The sequence below is a fragment of the Dermacentor silvarum genome, chromosome 6 (genome assembly GCF_013339745.2).
Source record: "Dermacentor silvarum isolate Dsil-2018 chromosome 6, BIME_Dsil_1.4, whole genome shotgun sequence".
NCBI classification, from domain to species: domain Eukaryota; kingdom Metazoa; phylum Arthropoda; class Arachnida; order Ixodida; family Ixodidae; genus Dermacentor; species Dermacentor silvarum.
The window spans coordinates 51042637-51065663 of record NC_051159.1 but is presented as its reverse complement, the minus strand read 5'-3'; the positions used below and the strand labels follow the sequence as shown (position 1 = coordinate 51065663).

Below are 23027 nucleotides of genomic sequence, written 5' to 3'. Positions count from 1 at the left end.
CATAGGGGATATCCATGACTCACCTCTGCTCGTTTCAAGGCACCCAGGTAGAGGCTTTCGCACTAGATATTGCCTGCCCTCAGAACGGCACGCCGATGTCGTGAACTTGTGGCAGCAACGAACTTAGTAACATGATCGCCTCTGACCTTCCGCCTGACCACTCTAAAGCCCTCTGGTGCGTTCTCATATCATATCGAGACATATTTGACTTCGGCAAACAGCACTACAGACCTACATAGCCATGCATCGCATACGCACTGGCGATGACAGCCATTTCCACCGATGCCCGTGCAGAGTGTCTGCGTCTGAGCGTAGCGTCATCCAGCAGGAAGTCATGAAAATGCTTACCAAACACATTATCGAGCCTTCATCCAGTTTCTGGGCATCCGTGGCCGTGTTAGTTAAAGAGAAGGACGGGTTGTGGCGTTTCTGTGTGTACTATCACTACCTCAACAGCATTACAAAGAAAGACGCCTACCCTCTACCACGAATTGATGACGCCATTGATTATCTGCACGATGGTGCCTCTTCTCGTCGATCGACCTTCGCTCTGGCTATGGAATGATAGCTGTTGACACCATGGACCGGCGGCAAACAGCGTTTGCCACACCTGATGGGCTTTACCAATTCAAGTTCATGCCATTTGGACGTTTGGACGGTGCTTTACTCTTTCTCTCTCGTTCCCGACGCTCTCTCTCTCTCTCGTCCGTAGCTAGGGGCGCTGCGGTGCACAAGGGCGTAAAGCCCCTATATATAAAAAGTTGTCGCAGTTTCACCTGAAAGGCGAAGCATCAATTGCGATAGCAAATTTGTAGAGAGCTATACGGAGTAATGATATTAGCTTTATCAGCTGTATAAACTTGGACATGCAGCAGCACCGGCAACACGCAGAACTATTGTCGACGCCATCGGCGTTTTGGCCGCGTTCGCTCAAAATGCGTGCGGCTTGGTGACTGTTGCCGGAGCCTCTGATATAAATAGGCACTTGGTACCGCATCTAAACGTCGCGTCCCTTCCTTCCCCCTCCCCCACGGCCTCTCGCGCGTCCGAAGAAGGCGCGTTTGCTCTACATATATGGTGATTGTAAAGGAGGAAAGAGACGCCTACTTCTTTAGCCCTTAAGGGAGCACGGCGCAGAACGCGCGTTTGTTCTCCGCCGTGCGTTCACTCCCCGTGAAAGCGCGCGCCCCTCGCGCCCTTTCACTCGCACATACAGCGTTCGGTGCGCGGCGACGATTTCATCTCCATTGACGTCATACGGAACCTCACGGCGACGGCGACGGCGACGGCGACGGCAGAAATCTGCTTTTGAGTGTCCATATAATTGCTATCGCAATAGAAGTAGCGACACTCTCCTCCTCCGCCTCCCCTCCTCCTGGCTTCTCCTCTCTTTCGAGCTCCTTTTTCGACCGTTGCGCCGCCTACACCGCTTGAAACACGTGCACTTGTTTATCTTTCGCCGCTGATCAGATTCGACGATCGCCGACTGTGTTCGCCGCTATCGTCGTGCTCCTCGCCAGTCGGTAGACGCTTCTCGGGCGAAAATGGCGATGGAGAGTTTGGCGCTGAGCCGTGCTCCCTCAAGGGCTGCAGAAGATAGCGCCAACCTTTCCCTTTCCCTCAAGAACCACTTATCATCAGCGTGATCATAGACGCGCTCTCTCTCTCTCTCTCTTCCGTAGCGGTGCACAAGGGCGTTCGTTCCCGACGCGCTCTCTCTCTCTTCCGTAGCTAGGGGCGCTGCGGTGCACAAGAGCGTTCGTTCCCGACGCGCGCTCTCTTTCTCTCTCGTCCGTAGCTCTGGTTTACCCGAATGCGTTCGTTTCTCTTTCTCTTTCTCTCTCGTTCCCGAGCACGCTCTCTCTCTCTCTCTCGTCCGTAGCTAGGGGCGCTGCGGTGCACAAGCGCGTTCGGGAGCTCTCTCTCTGATCCGCAGCTAGGAGCGCTGCGGTGCACAAGGGCGTAGGGTGCATGTAGGCTCCCTACAAGGGCGGTCGTTCCCGACGCGCGCTCTCTTTCTCACTGGTCCGTAGCTCTTGTTTACCCGAATGCGTTCGTTTCTCTTTCTCTCTCGTTCCCGAGCACGCTCTCTCTCTCTCTTTCGCCTGTAGCTAGGGGCGCTGCGGTGCACAAGAGCGTTCGTTTCCGACGCGCGCTCTCTTTCTCTCGTCCGTAGCTCTGGTTTACCCGAATGATCACCCGGTGCTTCGTCCATTCATCATGATTCAGATCGTGGATATGCAGTGATTTTTTTTCGAAGGTCATTAACGACATCCTGCGTGGCTGCTACACCCAACACAAGCTAACCACGTTCTACCATCCCCAGACAAACAAGCTTACCGAGCGCTTCAACCGGACGCTCACCGACATGCTTTCCAAGTACATTTCGGCCGACCACCGTGATTGGGACCTTGCCTTACCATATGTGACATTCGCCTACAATTCTTCCCGGCACCATGATGCTTGTTACTCCCCTTTTTGTCTTTTTATTGCGATAGCAATTATATGGACACTCAAAAGCAGATTTCTGCCGTCGGCGTCGCCGTCGCCGTGAGGTTCCGTATGACGTCAATGGAGATGAAATCGTCGCCGCGCGCCGAACGCTGTATGTGCGAGTGAAAGGGCGCGAGGGACGCGCGCTTTCACGGGGAGTGAACGCACGGCGGAGAACAAACGCGCGTTCTGCTCTGTGCTCCCTTAAGGGCTGCAGAAGTAGGCGTCTCTTTCCTCCTCTACAATCACCATATATGTAGAGCAAACGTGCCTTCTTCCGACGCACGAAAGGCCGTGGGGGGGGGGGGGGGAGGGGGAGGGAAGGGAGGCGACGTTTAGCTGCGGCACCAAGTGCCTATTTATATCAGAGGCTCCGGCAACAGTCACCAACGCCGCACGCATTTTGAGCGAACGCTGGGCAAAACGCCGACGGCGTCGACAACAGTTCTGCGTGTTGCCGGTGCTGCTGCATGTCCAAGTTTATACAGCTGATAAAGCTGCTATCATTACTCCGTATAGCTCTCTTCAAATTTGCTATCGCAATTGATGCTTCACCTTTCAGGTGAAACTGCGACACCTTTTGTTTGGATGTCAGCCAACTTTGCCGTTGGATACGTTCCTTCTTTCAGCTACAGCCTCGACCAGTGAATATGCACGCGAGGCTACTTCCCGGGCTGACCATGCACGGTAGCTTGCTTGTAGTCAGCTTTCTTCTTTTCAAGAAAACAAAAAGTGCCGTTACAACTACAACCACTGTGACGCGTGCTTTCCTCCGGCTACCCTCGTCCTTCTTTGGTCCCCATCCCGTCGCGCGGGGCTTTCTGAAAACCTGCTGTCTCGATACATGGGCCCATACTGCGTCCTTCAATAAGTTACTGATGTCACGTACGAGTTCAAAAACAGCAAGTCCCGCTATGTCTTCTGGCTCGTTGGCCCGCGACGTCTTCCACGTTTCGCGGCTCAAGGTTTACTAACCTTCCTCCGCTGTAGCTCCTCAGACACGCTAAGACGGCGTTATGCGCCGTCTTGGCGCATAACTTGCCGCCAGGGGGTTGTGCTAGGTGACAGTCGAAGAAGAAGAGAGCGGCCTCTGGATGAAGACAACGACGTGTCTTGTGTTTTTACGTGGACTGGCTTTCATTTTGGCCAGTGCTTGTGATTTTTGTATTTATACCGTGTATGTAGTTTCTGCCTAGTTTATTTCCACGTAACAATATAACATATAGAAGAGCAGGTGTTCAGCACACACACACGCCCATCCTTTACTCCTTTCAGACTCAAGATATGGAGATTCCTCGATCAGTCGCAGAACTCAAACTGTTGGAGCACCAAGAAAATGTTGGTGAGGCCTTGATAGAACTGACAAACTAAACTTTGCGTGTGAATAAACATTGTGTGCCATTTTAACTTTGTCGTTCTTTGCCTTTCTTGTTGCTATGGGAAACCATGTAGAGCTGCTATGTGGAACGTTGTTTCTTGATTGCACTTGTGTGATGTCAATTACATTAATACCTAATTTTTCGTTGCTCAGGGAAGCATATATGTGGCTTGACTAGCTGAAATTCTATCATGTTCAAGCTGAACTTTCACACAAGGGTAATATTTTGCGGTGGGTTTTGTTTATTTGAAGTATGATTATTGGGATTAGCTGGATGTACTATAAGTGGGGATAGTACATCAAGGTAGAAGAACTAGCAACGCCATCTGCCAAAACTTCTTCATGCTTTATGGCGTTTTCAACACGTTGGGGGTGTGAATTTTTGCTCCAACATGACAAATGGCGCCATGGTTCCTTCGCAAATTTCTTTGTCTCGCGTTGGCCACAAGCAGTGGGTACACCTAATTAGTTCTAGAAGCTAGACAATAGAATACAGACAAATACTGCATTAAAGGAAAGCTGCAATATTTTTGCAGCTGTAGAAACTCCACCATACAATTCTTGAACGTAAAAGGATGACACTAAGCAAATGTGAAGGTTTGAAACCTTTTGTGATATATTTTACTTCGATACTGAAGTCGTTTTGAAACGTTGGACTTGGGTTGATCTACATTCTTTGTGATTTCATTACAGAGCAAGATTTATTGACGTCGTGTAGCAATAGAGCTAGGTAGAATGAAGATGCTCTAAAGTATAATAAAGAGCGTTGCGTACGTTTCTTCAAGCTGCGCTTGTTCGTGGCAGCAGCAGAGACCACAGTAATGGAGCAAACCAGTTTTTCTTGATATCATGACGTATCCACCGTCTGTATACTGAAATCAAAGCTGGTTCGCAGAGGCATGTATCGTAGTAAATTATTTAGGACTTGCTGGTACCTGCCAGTATTCTCTCTAAGGTTTACAGGGCTGGATAAAGAATGATAATTTGGAAATGTCATATTGGTTCTCCTTTAAGAATGTGCTGTACACAGATGTGTTTGTGTACAAATGTGTTTGTGAACTAATTTAGTGTTTCTCTTTAGTGTTCCTTTAAAGAACCCCAGGTGATCAAAATTAATCCGGAGTCCCCCTCGCTAAGGCGTCACTGATAACCCCCTCTGCAGTTTCGGGACACTTAACGTCACAATGTTTTACCATGTTCATGTAATGTCTTGTCCTAGGAGCATATGCTACACAGTTACTGCTGAAAGCACTACTTTGACTAAGTGTTGTATAAATGCAAGGGTAACAGGCCTCATTTGAAATCATCTCGTTTATGAAAGCAGTTTGAGAGCATATGCATGATGACGGCGTGTGCTATCATACTGTTTGGCTGATGACTGCCTACTGATGATATCATACTGATGACGACGTGCTATCAACTTGATATCACGTCAACCAGTCACGGGAAAGTGTCCTATTTTACGAGAGACTGCTACAAAAGGCTTGTGATTCATGACAGGTGTGTTCAATTTTTATTTATATGAACTCGTTTTCATTCATCACCTTCTGTGCACTGAGACATGTGAGGAACTTTATGGAACTTAAAATGTAGTCCAAACAAAAATTACTGTAACAGGTATCTGGGGTTTTGAGCCCTTGCTTATTTGTGCTTCTTCGGGCACCTTCTTGTAGTAGTTGTTGGGCAAGCAGTCGGGTTGTCACTCTTCCAGCCAACGTGTGTTCCCTTGTTGTACTCCTTGAGCCATTTGTAGAGTGGGTCGAAGTACTCCAACAGTGCACTGGCGTCCATTTCTCTCGTCCTGCCTTTGGTTAGCATGGCCAAGGCTTCCGGCCAGGGTTTGGAGTATCCCAGTTCCATTACATCCCTGCACGAAAAATGATGCGTGTTTAGAGCACTGTTTCTTACTTGTTGCTGCAACATGATGTATGCATGTGAGCACACGAGCTGTGAGTCACTGTCTGCACCTCCCTTTGGAATTTACTGCTGTTTTACCTTATACTGCTTTCTTTGTCTAACATGTGCATAAGTCGCATGATCACTCATTATGCATCGAACATTTGTAACTTGTCGACCTCTTTCAGAACTCAGTCAATAATTTTGGGGCCCTGTCTTTATGAAGTCTGCACTGTAGATCGAATGAGTAAAAACGATAAACTAATTGGTTGATAATCGAGATCCTTAGATACTTGGTATTCATATTGCCATCTACGGATTACTGCAGGCCACGTGCTGGAGGCATAGTCGGAAGCAGCGACTTGTGTGTTTTGATACTGTGCTCATCTAAAGCATGTAGAATTATCATTGCAATGGCCAACTACTTCTATTTATAGTACGTTTCATGCAGTCGACAGCACTGCAGAGGCCAGAGCGACATCTTACATTTCCTGCGTTCATGATCAAAAAGTAGTGAATCACATTTGAGAGCACGAAACTAAGCGTAATTAGGGACAATATTGGCTCCACAGCATATTGCACGTGAAGAAATTAATACTTAAAAGGTGCTACAGATCTGCGCCAATTCCACATGGTATGAGTGAAGTTATGCATCTGTGTGACAATACTCTTTGTACAGCTTCCACAACATAGTGCCTGCATCGGCCGCCAATACTTAGTACATGAGATACTTTAAGGAATAAACATTCAAATAATACATCATTTGTCATAAAATAACCGTATGTTGCAGAATTGATATATGAAGGACGTGTTCTGTAAACGGTATCGCAGGTGAAGGGGCATGTCACCATAAAGTATGCTGTGATAAGTTTCTATGACTGCACTAGTTGCATAGCTTCGGCAGCATTGCCTGTCAACTATGAAACAATGAGTATAGGGATTAGCATCTGAAGCTATGTGATCGTTGTAAACGTGTGTGGCTTTCTATCCTTCTGCTAGAACAATCAGGCAAACACATTTCTTGCATGTTGTGGTTGAACACAGCCTCAGAAGGTGTCAGTTCCATCACTGCTGCCTTCATCTATATCTTCAGTACACTATGAATGACGGAAGTACCGAAAGTTGGGCGAGTTGGTATGCATTCATATTTAAGAAAGTTCAAAGCAGCGCAAGAAGACGCAGACAAAGGATTGAGAAAACAGACCGGACAAGGTTAATAAAACAGACCTCGTCCGGTATGTTTTCCCTGCTCATTCTTTGCATCTTTTTTGCGCTGCTTGGTATTTTCTTTCATGTGTATGACAATGCGTATATGGATACACAAAACAGTGCACCGACGAAGCATTCTGAAATGAAAATATATTTAGCCATACTAGCGAACAGAATCGCCGAAACGGTGCGTGATAGTCTATCAGCAGTGACTGGGCAAGGGGCTGATTCATAGGGCTGCAGACAGCGTGTCCCTGCTATCATGCAACAAGATTTCAAAATACGCAAATTCCACGTAGCAGGACAGAACAAAGGTAATGTTCTTTGCTGTCACTTGGAGATACTCAGATTATTTTTGCATTCAACCTAATTACATAATTAGTCTTAATTATTCAACGTCTAAAATATTATCATTAGATTAAAAGTGTCAATGAGAAAATTGTAGAGCAACAAAAAAACTTCGTCAAATGAAACATGAAACTTCACCAGGAAAGCATGAAGTGGTGCTTGTGAGGAGGTTCTTTAGAGAAATTATTGGCTGTTGAGTCAGACCTTCAGCACATGAAGATACGAAGTCGCTCATTGCAAAACAAACCCATTCACTCAACATGCACAAAAAGGAAGACAAATACACAGCACGGAGACACAGATGATTAAACACAAAAAGTACAAGTCTCAAAGGAAAGATCAAAATAAAGTTTCATGGTCTACACTGAAGTTACGAGGGGTGGTGGGGAAGGTGGCGCTTGGAGTCGCTAGTGATGGCGACGCAAGACACCGCCGAAGGAAAGTCGTGGTCGCCCACAGGCGAACATCAGGAATCGGACCATGCAGGGTGAAGTTTGACTTTGACGTCGGAACGCGGGCAAGCAGCACGGTAGTAGTCTCGACGCCGGACACCAAATCCAATGGCTTCACCTCTGATCCCAGTGCCCATGTTCCACTTCTCCGACGGTGCTTAGCCCCTTCTTGCGACAGGAAAGGAAGCGGTGTCTCCGCCTCTGGAAGGCCGTCCTGTTCCAGTAGGAGGCACGAAACGCGGGCCTGACGCCCGACGGCTTGACTCCTGCGCCTAGAGCACTGGCGCACACCTTCCTGCCAGCTGGCTTTCTTTTCTCCTTCACCCCTGTCGTGTAGGCTCCTCATTGGCTGTGCGCTTCATGCTTTGGTTGCACGCCTCGTGCTACAATTGCTGCCATCGTCTTCAAGGGATTTCTCCCGAGGGCTCGTGCAACCACTGCAGCGTGTCGTCGTTGTCTTTGCAGAGCTGACCTACTGTACTCGCGGCATTCGCGCACTTGACACACCGCATTACTCCTCTTACGAGCCACAACGCGATAAAAATTTTACGCTGCCAGAAATTTGGCCATCAAAATCGATGCCGCCCTCAAACTAAGCATACGAGAGGAAATAGTGTTAACATCTCACGTGACGTGGCAAAAGCAGAAACAAAAGGAACACATTCGAACCAGTCTAAGTTCTTTGAATTTTGCTTGTTCGTGATGATGTACATATTGTTACCTCTGCCTCATGGCTTTCAAAGCTACAATCAAACTTGGCCTTGGTTTCTTGTAGTTTATGTTTATTGTTTGTGTGTACTAGGTATCCATGTCCTGTAGACAATTTGCAGTTGTGGTCCATGCGAGAAGAAATGCTGAATGTGTGTTTAAGGAAAGGTTACTCATAAACTGTGAATTTTAATCTGACGCGTTGAAATGTAACAAGTAACTTTGCCGTTAACATTTAGTATCATTGAATACTTTTCTGTGTGGAATCCTTGCTTCGCCACTTTGGCTTCTTGAAGGTAATTTCAGTGTTCCGTTTCATAATTTTCGAGGGTGTACTATGAGATTTCGTTGACATTTTACACTTCTCCAGAATGTATGATGAACATACCCAAATAATTTTCCTGCTTCTTTCGACCTGTAGAAGTCGCACTTGTGCAATGGCCCAGTATGATTGGCTTCTTCACAAAGTGCCTTGTAGAACTGGAACTGCAATATGATGCTTGCAAAATACCTGCATTGGCGAAAGCAAGAAAGTTGTGCAGGGTCACTCGATCTTGTTACAAGGTCTGTAGATGGAGCTGCAAATGAAAGTCCTTGAGTTTATGATAGTTCAGATGTTTATATTTTATTTTTATTTGTTACTAACTCACCGGGGGGGACGGGGGGGGGGGGAGGACGACGTCTCATGGGTGTAAGTTATTTATGAAGAACCACATTGAGACTAGAAAAAAGGACAGCACTTTCTCAAGAGAACTACAGTTGGCCTCCCTGGTGTAGTATTAAACTACTCGCACGGAAATTAACCGGTAATGTTTATAGGTAGATTTTAGAATTATATGAAAAGGACAGTTATTGTTCAATGCCCATCAAAAGAACAAGAGTTTGTGTTCGGCACTAAGTCTATCGAAGCTGTGTAGGAGTGTGTTTGTCTAGCCTACTGGAGGGGAAGTCTTGTGCATAATTATTTCACATTGCCTTCAATCATTCTCAGTAATAACTAGGAAACGATTAGGTAACACATTACCATGAATACGATGCCAGATGCATGCGGAAATTTATGAAACTGGCTTATTCATATCCTTTCTTTGAAATTAAATTCTGGATTCTTACCTGCTAAACCATGGTTTGATTATGAGACACCCCGATGTGGGGGACTTCGGATTAATTTGGACCACCTGTGGTTCTTTAACACATACCTAAATCTAAGTACAGGAGTGTTTTTTTCGTCGTTGTGGCCCCATCAAAATGTGGCTGCTGCAGCCGGGATAGTACCCTCGACCTGGAGTTGAGCAGCACAACTCCATAGCCACCATGTTACCATGGCGGGTAAGCCATATTCTTGCTACTAGCTTTCGATAAAATTGACACTAATTTTAGATAGGTTGTTGTGCCGTCACAAAAGATGAAAAGCAATCTTGAGCTGTGCTTTGATTACAAGGAAATTACATATAAACCCTGGGTGCAGCGTTAACATGGCAACCCACCATATGATCATCTTCATCTCGGTGTTTGTGCAAAGAAAAACTGACTTTATCGTGACAAATATAAGGAGATAGTTAATTTGTTTACGTACATGAACATCCTGCTTCTGTCATCTAGTAGCAGCTAATAAACAAAAAACTGCTCTTCGATGCTTGTAACACGCGGTTTGCAACACGCCGTAAAAACCGACAGAAAAATCAAGCATGTCCCTGAGCTGTCTTCAGGTCTCAGAAGGCTAGATCATGCCGTTGCACAGGATTGATGATCGTAAATTTTTTGAATAAAAGTGTGTTGGAGCTCAAGTGGCCAATTATCCTGAATTTAGTGGGGCAGTCAGGACTTTTGCGTGAATGTCCCGAGTCCTGACTTCATCCAGTCCGACCGACCAAACGTCCCGACTTTCATTAAATAACAACCAATAAACCCCATTTTCTGTCTTACAGCTTGGTTGTAGTTTTATTCCCTTTTGTCTTCAGTTTCATTCTCATAAATATAAAGGTGTTTTCATTTTTTGTTGTGGCTCTTGCTTTGGTGCAGGCCCTCACTGTTCACAGTACCTCTATCTGTATTAGCAGCCGTGTTAGCCAGGCAACTACGGCGCTTTTCTTGTTGTAAATCCCATCGTGCTGCGACAAAAAAATTGTGAAATTGTTGAATGTACAGACTGACAGCTCCTGGCACTAACAGGATCAGTTGTCAGCAGCACAGACTATGAAGTCGAGATGGAATAGGCGGGGGGGGGGGGGGGGGGGGGGGGGGCTGCCCCTTCCGTCTCGATTTCATCCACTCGAGAGTTGGCAATCCTAGTTCGAGCGCACATGGCAGTTGCAAACGGCATGGGTTCTGCAAAGAAGTTCAAATTTACGAGTTGTTTCTAGCTGCTGCAAGTAAAGCCATATAACACGATGTTCGTCCCATATGCTGGAAAACACACACAGGCCGGGAATTCCAGTACCAGGGTGCCTGCTTAGGGTACGAAAATATTCAAATACTTTGACATATATCGTGCCTTTATAGACATTTATAGACATTGGTTTTAATGTTTTTGTGCAGTTGACTAACGTTGCAAGTTGGGCTTGTTGGTATAACATGATGGCGGCAAAAGGCGTAGCGCATCAGAAACAGGACACAAGAAAGAGAACACAGACAACACACACGTTTGGCGTCTTAACACCAAACGTGTGTGTTGTCTGTGTTCTTCTTCTTTTGTCCTGCTTCTGATGTGCTATGCCTTTTGCTGTGCAGTCTTTAGGAGAACGGCGCAAACCGAAAAAAGCCTTCTTCCACTTCTTCGGAGAGTTAATTGGGTCTGCTTTTGTTATTAGTTCTTGGAGCATGGCAGGCCCCATGCTATCTTGATCACAGACACTGTTGGTATTTTTATGAATAGTATAGCCCGTACAAACATAATATTTTGCCAACAAATTGGTTCTTTCAGTGTGGAAAGAAATCTTTACGCTCGTCCACAAAACAACCCATAACTGCATGCTGTATCATACTTGATACGGCAATTAATGCGCGCATCACTGAACCACACTTGATCAAAACATCACAATAGGCTAACATGCGGGTAAAAGTTGACAGTCACTTTAGCATACGCTTAAGGGGATGAAGGCGAAAGCCTGCGCGCTTACGAGACATTCATTAAATTACTTGACATTCTCGTTCGAATGCGTTACTTCCTATTACTTGTTTTCTCCTGGAAAAGATCATGGGTACGAGTGCCTTAATTAACTCTATCTTTATTAACTGTTTCTTCCTTAACTGCGCTTTAATTAACAACAAAGGTCGTGGGTACCACTTCCACTGATGGTCGTGGGTTGGACCATCGATGGTGGCACCATCAATTTTGGTGCCAGTGTAGTTTGGTGGCATAACAACGGACGGTCAATTTTTCCACCCATGAGCCACTTAAGGCTTTCGCCTTCATAAACACGCCGCTATTTTGGGCAGTGACTTAGGCATATTTTGTGCAAATAACCTTTTTAGTTACGGACTTCCTGCACATCTTGTGATGACCTGCCGTCATACATTTTTAAAAAACAGAAATACGAAATTATTTCCATCGCCATATATTTCATCATTAGAGAGGACATAGATTCCGGATGGATACTTATACCATTTTTAGTTTCCATTATGCTAGAGGTTTTTTTATGTAATGTATCATATATGACACACGATGCACTGAAAGGTTAAGCTTACCTTATGTATGGTACGTTGGCAGATATGTGGTATTTTGATGGTGGGTCGAAGTCATCGGGTGCTCGTGCGACACCAGGACAAATTCCTTGGTAATTCAGTCTGAAATATAAGTTCAAGATTTTAAAACCCCCTATAGTAGAGCGGTGGCGTGGAGCAGGTGGTAGCGTGGAGCGTGGAGTGGTGGCGTGGAGCAGAGGTAGAATACCCGGCTTCAAATCTGAAGGTCGTAAGTTCGAATCCTACTCCAGTCCACCACTTTATCAGGCATGGAGTGGTGCCTGACACCGGCAAGAAACAAAAATACATATATATATATATATATATCGCCGAGAGCTAGTGGGGCTATACTAGTTCAGGTGCAACCAAACTAGGAAGGCCCACTAAGCTTCATCAAAGTCACTCCCTCACCAGAACAGGAATTGGCCTCCCTGGTGCAGTATAAAATATTCATCAAGATAATTTCCAATAGAATCAGGGCAACACTTGACTTCAGCCAACCAAGAGAACAGGCTGGCTTCAGGAAGGGATATTCTACGATGGATCATATCCATGTCATAAATCAGGTAATCGAGAAATCTGCAGAGTACAATCAACCTCTCTACATGGCTTTCATAGATTATGAAAAGGCATTTGATTCAATAGAGATACCAGCAGTCATAGAGGCATTGCGTAATCAAGGAGTACAGGAGGCATACGTGAATATCTTAGCAAACATCTACAAGGATTCCACAGCTACCTTGGTTCTCCACAAGAAAAGTAGAAAGTTACCTATCAAGAAAGGGGTCAGGCAAGGAGACACAATCTCTCCAATGCTATTCACTGCATGCTTAGAAGAAGTATTCAAGCTCTTAGACTGGGAAGGCTTAGGAGTGAGAATCAACGGCGAATATCTCAGCAACCTTCGGTTTGCAGATGACATTGTCCTATTCAGCAACAATGGAGACGAATTACAACAAATGATTGAGGACCGTAATCGAGAAAGTGTAAAAATTGGGTTGAAGATGAATATGCAGAAGACAAAGATAATGTTCAATAGCCTGGCGAGGGAACAAGAATGCAGGATCGCCAGTCAGCCTCTAGAGTCTGTAAAGGAGTACGTTTATCTAGGTCAATTACTCACAGGAGGCCCTGATCACGAGAAAGAAATTTACCGAACGGGGATAGCCGATATTCTAGTTGACATTAAGCGGAAGAAATGGAGCTGGGCCGGCCATGTAATGCGTAGGATGGATAACCGGTGGACCATTAGGGTTACAGAATAGATACCAAGAGAAGGAAAGCGCAGTCGAGGTCGGCAGAAAACCAGATGGGATGATGAAGTTAGGAAATTTGCAGGCGCAAGTTTTAATACGCTAGTGCATGACAGGGGTAATTGGAGATCGCAGGGAGAGGCCTTCGTCCTGCAGTGGACATAAAATATAGGCTGATGATGATGATGATGATGATAGTAGAGCTGGGAGGCATAGGGAAGAAAAAGGAAACTTGGGGAAGAGATGCTTTTTCATTGACAACGAACGGCAACAAGAAAATACTCTAGTAAATTAGGCACATTGCGTTAAATCATGTGTAACTAGAGCTGATACTACTCTGAGGGTATAAGCTGTGATGTCACACTTTACTCTACCTAATATGCACGTTTATTATCGGGTAGCCTGCAATATCTCTTGCCCGCTGTGGTAACTTTATGACTATGTCGTTGCACATTGCTGAGTTCGAGGTCGCGGATTTGATTCCGGCCGCGCTGGCCCGTTGACGGGGCCGAATTGCAAAAATGCTCATGTCTTCGATTTAGGGAGAATTTGATTCTTTTCTCATCATTACTTTCATCATTACTTTTTCTCCCCATCCCTGCTCTCCAGCGCAGAGTAGCAGGCCAGAGAAAGCTATAGCTCAGGCCGACCTCTCTGCCTTTCTGTAAAGGATTATCTCTCTCCCAAAAAGCCCCAGGAGGTTAAAATTGCCCCTGGTCCCCCACTATGGCTTGCCTCACATCTATATTATTGTTTTGGCATATAAAACTACAGAATTCAGTTTAATTAACTTTGCAATAAGTTTGATTCGTTGAGCAGCAAGCTTGGCATGCTTCACTAGTTGTACAAAATAGGATACAACCTTTTACAGATGCAAATTCGCAGGAAGGACTGTGCTTAAAGCAAATTCTCATTCATGGCGATTGATCATAAGCTAGCTGCCCCCCCCCCCCCAAAAAAAAAAAATTAGCGTAGCTTGCACTGGAGGCGCAATGATAAAGAGACAGCGGAGCTGATGAGCACCTAGTTAGTCCTGGCCTTTTCGGCTAGGCTAAGCACTACGAAGTCGTTCCGCAGCATTTTCCGGAATTTGTTGATTATTGATCGATTATCGAGTAGCTATTTATTGGCTATCGATTGGCTATCGCAAGGTATTGGTCACGTATTTCAACTAGGCTAAACACTACCAAGTCATCCCCAGTATTTTCCAGAAATTATTGATAGATTATTGACTAGGTATTGAGGTATTGACTACGTATATGGGCTAGGCTAAGCACTACTAAGTCATCCCCAGCATTTTCCGTAATTATTGATTATTGATATATTATTGATTAGCTATTGATTAGCTATCGATTGGCTATCGATGACTGACTAAACTTAAGTAGTCCCAACCATGCTTAGCTAGACTTAGCCAGGTTCAGCTTCGCTAGTTCGCAGGGGTATGTGCCATTGCGCTTGGACCCTTTCTGCACTACCGCCAGGATCGGCCCACATTTTGTGTGGACGACTAACGGACCAACGGCCGGCTTAAACAGCTCCGCTGTTAAAACTTAATGAGACGCCAGGCTTCATTGGTTGATTTTTGGGGTGACACACTGAACAGAATTGGCCCTCTTTTCATTATGTGCGAAAAGGCACTCGACCTGACAGTTTTGCAATTCTGTGCCTCATTCTTCAATAGCTATGCTTCAGTATTATCCCATAGTGTCAAAGCAGATGATGCGCAGTATAACGCAAGCATTAGCTACACGTACACATTTATTCAATGTTCAGCACCACTGATCAAATTATGTTTCATTCTTCATTGCTCTTGATGTCGCACACGTCGTCAGCGGAGCCTACTTCCTCTTTGACACGTTCCCAAAATGGTCGTCCTTGGTGCCGCTAATGCTGTTCAGATTTCCCAGGAACTTTGAAACATTTAACAACTGTATAAACTAATGCCGAGTAACATGCGTTCAAGCATAAATTTTTGCTGAAACTCATTTTTCAAAAATTATGACCTTGAAAGTGGGGGTGCAGGTCTTACACGAGTAACTACGGTAATTGGTAGAAGTGTACCACTAACCTTGGTCGCTTATTTGAAAGTCTCATTGAAAGTGATTTGCTGCACAAGTTGAATTGTCTAACTCTCGGAGACAGTTTGAAGATTGCGTGGCAGACAAATCTTTTGATCGCCATAGAGAGTGACAACCTAGGAATGCAGCGGCATATACAGCATTATCATCAACTTGTTTAATGTCCGCTGCAGTATGAACGCCTCTGTTATTGATCTCCGATTACTCCTTTCTTGTGCCAGCTCATATCACCTTATAGAACCTGGAAATTTCTGTAGTTCAACACACTACCTAGTTATCCGCAGTCCTCGACTGTACTTCCATTCTCTTGGCACCCAATCTGTAACTATTACAACTTATCGGTTATCTGCTCAACGTATCGCATGTCCGAACCAACTCCATTTCTTCCTCGTAATGTGAACTAGGGTATCGGTTATCCCTGTTTGCTCTCTAATCTACACCACTCTATTTTATGTCATAACCTTACACCTATCACCTTTCGTTTCTGTGATCATGGCGCTGTCCTTAGCTTTTTCTATAGCTTATTTGTTGACCTCCAAGTTTCTTTGAGTTGAATAGCAAATATCACGGCCTTGAGACAAACACCAAAGTATGGCCCCCGCACTAGCTTAATTAGTAAAGCAGCACACTTATAATGTAGATGTGGGTTCAGTCACCCCTTGCAACAAGTGATATTTTAGTCCATTTTACCTAATTATTTCTGCATTGCAATTAAGCATAATTTATTTATTTTATGTTTTGTCTGGCTTAATTGTCTGTTGTGGTCGTGACAAACAAAAATTGGACTTGATCATATCGCAAGCAGAGATCATATCATGGAGAAGATATATCACAAGTGCAATGAAGGCAAAGAAAATAGAAGATGACAACCATGCGAGATAATTAAGCGGGAAAGGTAGCGGTACCATGCCTCTGTCTGTGCGTCAGCCATCACCTACACATGAACGGCCTAGATAACGTAAGATTTAGCTTGATAAAGCAGTGAATGTGTGACTTATACTTGTGATATTCCACGCATAAATCGCAAGTTCGCAATAATAAAATTTGGTTGATGCTAGTTAATGCTCGTGCTTGTCAAGGTTGCATTTGGTGGAAGTACAGTACATTTCGGTGCACGTTGAAGTACCCGTGGCAGCAAATATCATTTTGGAATCTTCACTAAGGCATCTCTCTCATCCCTAGTATTTCTTGGGGTTGTTAAATACCATTCATCAGCTAACAAGCTATGATATTTTCAATTAAATGTGAACTGACACTTACAGCAGAGTCCACCAAGCCTTGTTGTAGTCTTCCGGCTTGTAGTTGCCTTTAAACACATTCCACCTCCAGAGATCAAAAATGTACACCGAGGGGATGATGGCCACTTTGCTCATTGCAATACTGTGCAGATAGTTGATGTCCGTTTCTGGAATGCAGGATGACAGGGCTGCAGGGTTTTCCTCACCGGCTTTCTTACACCACTCTGTTTACCCCCCCCCCCTTTTTTTTTTGGTAGTCATTATCGTAGATCCTTCATTCGTTGTTATCATCGGGTGTTGCGCTGCCCGCCCTCTCCGCACATGTGTTCGTGCATTATTCAGCACATCAAGCGCATTTTTTAACACTATTAGATAGCCGTGTGTGGTCTCGCGGTGGCAATGCATTCCCTGTTTTAGGTGTTACAATCATGTGTTCCTAAAGCTTTTGCGTGTTTCAAATAATAATAAATAAATTATGGGGTTTTACGTGCCAAAACCAGTTCTGATTATGAGGCACGCCGTAGTGGGGGACTCCGGAAATTTGGACCACCTGGGGTTCTTTAACGTGCACCTAAATCTAAGTACACGGGTGTTTTCGCATTTCGCCCCCATCGAAATGCGGCCGCCGTGGCCGGGATTCGATCCCGCGACCTCGTGCTCAGCAGCCCAACACCATAGCCACTGAGCAACCGCGGCGGGTATGCGTGTTTCAGCGCTCAACCAGGCTGTGTAAACTGCTTGAACTTGGGCTCGATTAAAGTTCTGTGAGCACAATAACAAGCGTTAGTTCAAGTAATTTACAGAGTCCATATCGGGAAACTTGAGCGCCGGGGTGATGTAACATATTAAAAGAGAGCGTGTACAGCCTCCCACATTTTTAACTATATCGCGCGAGAACACTATAATATGGTAGTACGTCGTCCTGAAGGGAACATCGCATTAGACGACTCTTGCAGAGGAGAGTGCTTAGTGCACTTGAGAGTACTCCTACCGCCGCTTAAAGGCGCTAAAATGACGCGTGATGGGCGCTCGCGTGATATAGTTAAAATGCGGGAGGCTGTACACGCACTTAGTGAGTGCTTGTACTTGTCTTTGTTAGTGTTTTCTCGTCCTAGTGCTCCAGTTTCCCAGTGCTGAAATACCAACTAGCCCAACAATTCATTCTATTAGACAGCTGCGTTGAGCTTCATATCAGAGCATGTTAGAGTGCTTTGGATGTGTGTGTGTGTTTGTGTGCGTGTTCTCACTTTCATACATGCATGGACACATAAATAAAAATAAATCAGACAGCACTAATAAGTAAATAACTTGTTAATGAAACTATACATATGTGAAAATACAGCTGCATCTGCATAATTAAGCCTTGTGGCTTGTGTGCATAGTTGTGTAGTCCCAGAGTTGTTCGCACTTGTGCACTAGGAAAGCAAGCCAACCAGCTAGCGGGAGGGAAATTATACCTCCCTTCCACTCCGTGAAGATAGTCGAACAGCGAAGCTGTGTTGGTTACCCCGAGTATTACGAGCGTTGCATGTGCATGTGTCGCGCGTGATGCAATTGCGTAAGCACAGATTTACAACACGAACTTATATTCAAACGTTGCCTGGCGAGAAGAGGCAGCGACTTCCGATGCTACTCGACGAGTGTCCAGTTCTCTGGTCCAAACCTGCCGAGCCACCGCCAGAGGCATTGGCTGCAGTCGCGGACACCGCGCGCGTTCGGCGCGAACGAAGGGAAACGCGGACGGCGTCAGCAGCAGCTCTGCGCGTTGCGCCTTATCCGAAAAGGCGCGCCACACAGAAATGTCTTCTCTTAGACACATCGTTTCTCTTCCTCGCGCCCAGCGCGGCCTCTCATTGGCCGCCTCCTCCCCCAAAGTGGACAATTTGTCAAATGGGCAAATTGTGCATTTGAATTCTTATTTTATTGCTTAAGCCCAAATTTAAGCTATATTATGGCAGATGTTCTACCAAATAGAAATGTAATTGCTTTGTTAACGTGAAGTTTCTATTTTGGTATGAAGGAAACTGTTCTTTATCTGCGCAGTCAAACCTTTGCATAAAAGTGGAGGATTGGCACACCTTAAAATTATTTATAACGGAATAAGACGATATGATAATATAAATACAACGTCTTATAGAAAATCAAATTTTTGAAGGCAGTGGCTGTGCATTAATTTGGACACTAAGTACTAAGTTTCTTCTTTCCTTCAGTTGCAGTGGTAAATTATGGTATGTCAAAGTTTATTTACATTGTGTGCATTTAGTATCGACTTTTAATGATCCAATATTATCGTGATATGTGTGTTTTTCGTAGATTTCTTTATTATATCATCTGCTTTGCCCTTACTGGCATTGCGCTGCTTTATTCTTAATTTTGCTAACATGTCTGTTCCATTTTAGGTCTGACGTGAAAGAAACACCTAGGTATTTGCATTTGCATGTTTTTTATGTAGATAGGGGGCAGGAGAGGGGCTAGCTCTGACGCCATCCTAGGCGCCACGTTTGTGAACCAACTCTGTGAGCAACGGCGTCCGCTGGCGTATCGCTCCTCTTCGACACTCTCCAACACAGCCCAACAGAGCAGGGGCCTCTCCGAAGCTTTCTTTCCTCCATGGAAGCAGGTTATGCGCGGCCGTAAATATGACACGCTTACGTCCTCCTAAGCACTATATTGGAGAACCGTCATGGGGACAAATGGCGTCCACGACGTCATGTGCTAGCTACCTATATATATTTTGATGCAGTTGCATTCAGTTACCTCTTTTAATTGAGGATTGATGTTTTTTTTTCTTCTGGTCTGTGCACCTTCAACACACAAACCCTACGAAAACCTTTATGATGTACGCATTTGCACAGTACCTCCGTCCTCCATTGTGTCTTTCAGCAGGCCAACTGCTTTCAGGTGTTTCAGCGTGGCCACAGAGAGAGCAATAGTATCGCCAATAGCCTCATGAAAACCTAGGGAAAGGAAAAAAAAAAACTCTTCAGACAAAGGCTGTAAGTGGCTGCGCTCTACAACTATGTATAGTTGTATGTTTGCCTATAGAACTGCCATTGAAACAGCAGATCTTAAAGGGAGAGCTGGTATGGTAAGTTAAATATTTACAATTTCGCTTGTTCCACTTAACTTGAAAGCAACTTTAAAAATAAAATAATACAGTTATTGTGGTGTAAACTAACGGCGTATTGCCAAATGATAATTAAGCCAACAGAAGCACAGGGGAACAATTTGTTGCTTGAATTTGGGTGTATAAAATTATAAGTATTCTCAAGCATCGAAGAAATGATAAGTTCCTCACCGTAACAATATATGAGCAAGGGAAATCAAACTGGACAAAAAGCTATTTGCCTCCGGTACAAGCCGAACCGCCAACCTCAGCATTACGCTTGCGTCGCCTTGCCGATTGTGTTACGGCGGCGGGTGTTCCCATATTTCCCATGTCCACATTCTTGGGTGTTTATGTATGTGTGCAAGATGTAACCCTCAAAGGGTCAGCTTGCGCCACTCAAGGCCACCGAGGGCGATCTACGTAGACAACCTTTTGACCAGTGGTGTCACGAAGTGCGTAAACTTTAGGAGCAGGCAGCTGACAAAAAAGGTGACCCAAAGTGTGGGACGACATACATGGGTGTTCCACTTGCTTTTGTGCTTCAGTGTATAAAAGAGCGTTTTGTTAAAATGTAAGTTGGACAACAGTGAATTTTTACGGCGAGTTAGATGACGCATATCGGCAAACTGGTGTAGTTCTGGAAGTTCAGCCCTAGTGGATACGCCTGACAAACTCGCCGGCTACAATTATTAAATTGCAATATGTGCTGTAATGAAATAATTGGGAAGTTAATTCGTGAATTTTCGTGAATTAGTTGAACATGTGTTTTGACTTTTCGTGCAAGTAATGTCCACCTCTCTGAACAATCCAGCTCAAGGACTATGAGTATGTTATCTCCAAGAGGCAATTAAGAAATTTACATAGAACTTAAAAATGATCACCCCCTATGTAGAGCGCTGTAAGAAACATGAAGTTGTTTTCTTGATGTTATCTTTTCATGGTACGTTTTCAGGACTCTCAAAAATGAGAGTTAAGTATGATAAAAACTACGTAACTGCTCCTTGGCACATCTGGTTGGTCATCCATCGTAAAAACGCGATATGTTATCGGGACCCGTTCGTATGGCATCGTTCGCATACGGCAAGTAGGCTTCATTCACTGCAACACTGAACGTGGGAAAGCCAGCTTACAAAAACCAAGCTTACGCCGATCCCCTTAAAGTTGGCTTCACTTTTAAACGAAAATGCATTGCGGGAAAGACGTTTTTTCAGGGGCAATATAACTGGCTTTATATTAAAATGTGAAGGCCCTAGCACCTTTTTTTTATTATTTTATAAATTGTTTGCTATTGCCCCGACCCGCGCAGGTCTGGTAGAAATGCTGGAAAAGGGGTTTATGTTTGAGTTTTATCGTACATTCAAATTACAATCCGACGGTGAATCCAACGCCGAATCGTAAAGTCGTACTTTACCATTTTTCTAGCGAATTTCACTGTGAGAAATTCAATTTTTGTTCACCAAAACCTTGCACCACGTGGAGGGCCTGCGCGGTCGATGTGGTTGGATGATTTTCTCTGCCACCCGCGATCACACACCGGTTGCCGACGCCGGAGTTTCAGCGACACGGGGCCCTAAACGCTATCGCGTTAGAATGTCGCAGTTCCGCCTGAATACCGAAGGATTGATAGCAATAGCAAAGTATTACACAACTACATGAAATTAAGGATGGTGGGTTTATCGGCCATATAAATTGTAGTAAATATTCACTTACTAAATAAATTAACAATGGCGCGCACAGGCAAACATGAACAGGTCTCACTTGATCACCGCGGACACTGGATGTCACAACGTTGGAGGGAGGGAGAGCGGCAACAGCGGTAAGCAACCGCTTCGTCTTGGCCCTCGCTTCAACGAGTCTCCGAAACTTGAGATTACGCGATCTCCAACACTAAGTAGTCGGGAACACGGTGCACACGAAGTCACCGGCCATCTACGCTCGCCTATGGTTCTTTGCAGCCGCCGCAGATGCCGTAGCTTTTCGCTTTTTGTTCTTTTGCAATGTGCATGCAGGCTTTGTTTTTTTTTTTGTTTTTTTTACCGAGCACATTTGAGAACCATGTGATCCAGATGTGCAAGAGCACTGTGACGCCATTTCTTTCATACTTGGCGGTCATTTTCAGAGTCCGCAAGAAAGAACCACGTAAAAGACAACATCAAGGAAATAATTTCAAGTAGAGTTTCTTGAGCGTGCCATAATGTTTTTTTCAAATAAAGTTGATGCCTTTTAACGGTAGTTAAAATTTTGCAGAATTAAACTTATCAAATCGGTGAGAGTAATCGTACTTCAAACAATAGTCTGAGAAACTCAAGATTACTGTGAACCGTTTAAATGTCTTGTTCGTTTTAGGTGCACCATTTTACTTTTAAAGTTGGGTTCAAGTTACGTGAAAGATCCGGCATAATAAAGAAAATTGCCGCGTATCTGCGTGCTTCGCTGCAAATGTCGTCGAAAGACGATAGTCTTCTGCCGGCCGTACTACATGAGTGCTGGTCTGATCCGCAGCCACCCGTGATGCTGTTCTCGTACCATTTCCGTCCTGGCATGATAAATGCAATGGAGGTTTGTTTGAACAGATTTCATTTTACCGCATTATTTCATCAAGCGGCCATTTATGTTTTGCCCTGCCTCAGACAGCGCTTCCTTTATGTTGAATCGGCCGCATCTGGCTGGCATTGATAAAATTGAGGAGGCGCTGCGTGAGACATGGACGCCATCTGGCAATACATCGGGAAACATGAGCTTCTGCAGAGGGTTTCCTTCCTCCATGGCAGAGGGCGCTCGTCGGCGCGCAGTCGGGGAACGTCGTTCGTCGGCACGCATAGCATGGCATTTTCAGCGCAGCTTAAGAAACTAGGGTCTTTAGAGTTACGTATCTATGTATTTTCTATTAAAGGAACACACCTCCTAATACTTACTTAGTGATGTTGCGCCTCAGATATGCGTAATATTTACTTTGTGATCGATAACGTTCACAAGTATGAGCAGCCGTACCAGTTTAAGTAGCGTGGGCGGTAAGCAAGTGGTCCAACTTTGGTCGGGTGGCTGAATCGGGTGACAGACAGACAGACAGACAGACAGACAGACAGACAGACCAAATTTTCAGCGTTTAAGTTCCCCAAGAAAGACTATCGTCTTTAAAAACTGTCAGCCCTTCCAGTGGGGTGGAGATGGAAGACCAGCGAAG

The 23027-nt window shown here is 44.9% G+C and overlaps 1 pseudogene; it reads right to left on the bottom strand.

The window, feature by feature from the left end:
• Positions 1–5361: 5361 nt before the first annotated feature.
• The window catches only part of LOC119456654 (angiotensin-converting enzyme-like), a 31676-nt pseudogene continuing 14010 nt past the window's right edge, over positions 5362–23027 (bottom strand).